We start from the raw sequence: 684 nt of genomic DNA, 5'->3' as shown, positions 1-684 counted from the left end.
GTTGTGGAGAGCCTAATGGTTAATGTTACTTATGCATCTTCCACAGTGGTCGTCCCGGCCCAAACCCTAAACAGGACGCTGCTGCTGGGTACCTCTGCCCAATTCTTTGTAGTATAATACAAAAACACTACCTCTCTTAGGATGCACATGAGGTTAATGTCTTCCCCAGATAACCTTTGGATGCTTTAATCAGCCCCAAAGTGAAGCCTCCTCGCCAATTCTTTACCCGTTTAGACAGGTCTCCCCCTCCAAATAACGGGGTGTATAGCCCTTTGCTTACATAGTATAGTGAACTAGGGTCTAGAGCTGGCTTAATGGCCCTTCAAACTGCACATTCCAAAAAAAAAAAAATAGTGCTAATGGCATCCTTGTGGTCACTAATATTGTACACCTTATTTAACATGCGGGCCAAAGCTGTTATGCCCGCCATGAGACCTTTCAGAGTATTACGGATTTTCCCAACTCCTAACGGCCTTCCCAACATGTCTGCAAATGCACCTGTGACAATGGCTACATTAAGAGCACCACAATATTCCGGGGTATAGAAGCCTTGCCAATACTTCAGCAAAATATTAGCTTGAAGTTGATGGGTGGACACACAGTCCTTCAATACTCACAGCCATCCTCTCGCAATCATTCTCCGTGAGTTCTGCTGGCAGTACTGCTCATCATGTTCAGCAGGTT

This window comes from Leucoraja erinacea, unplaced genomic scaffold (genome assembly GCF_028641065.1).
Source record: "Leucoraja erinacea ecotype New England unplaced genomic scaffold, Leri_hhj_1 Leri_435S, whole genome shotgun sequence".
Classification (NCBI taxonomy): Eukaryota; Metazoa; Chordata; class Chondrichthyes; order Rajiformes; family Rajidae; genus Leucoraja; species Leucoraja erinaceus.
This window is presented reverse-complemented; position numbering follows the sequence as displayed.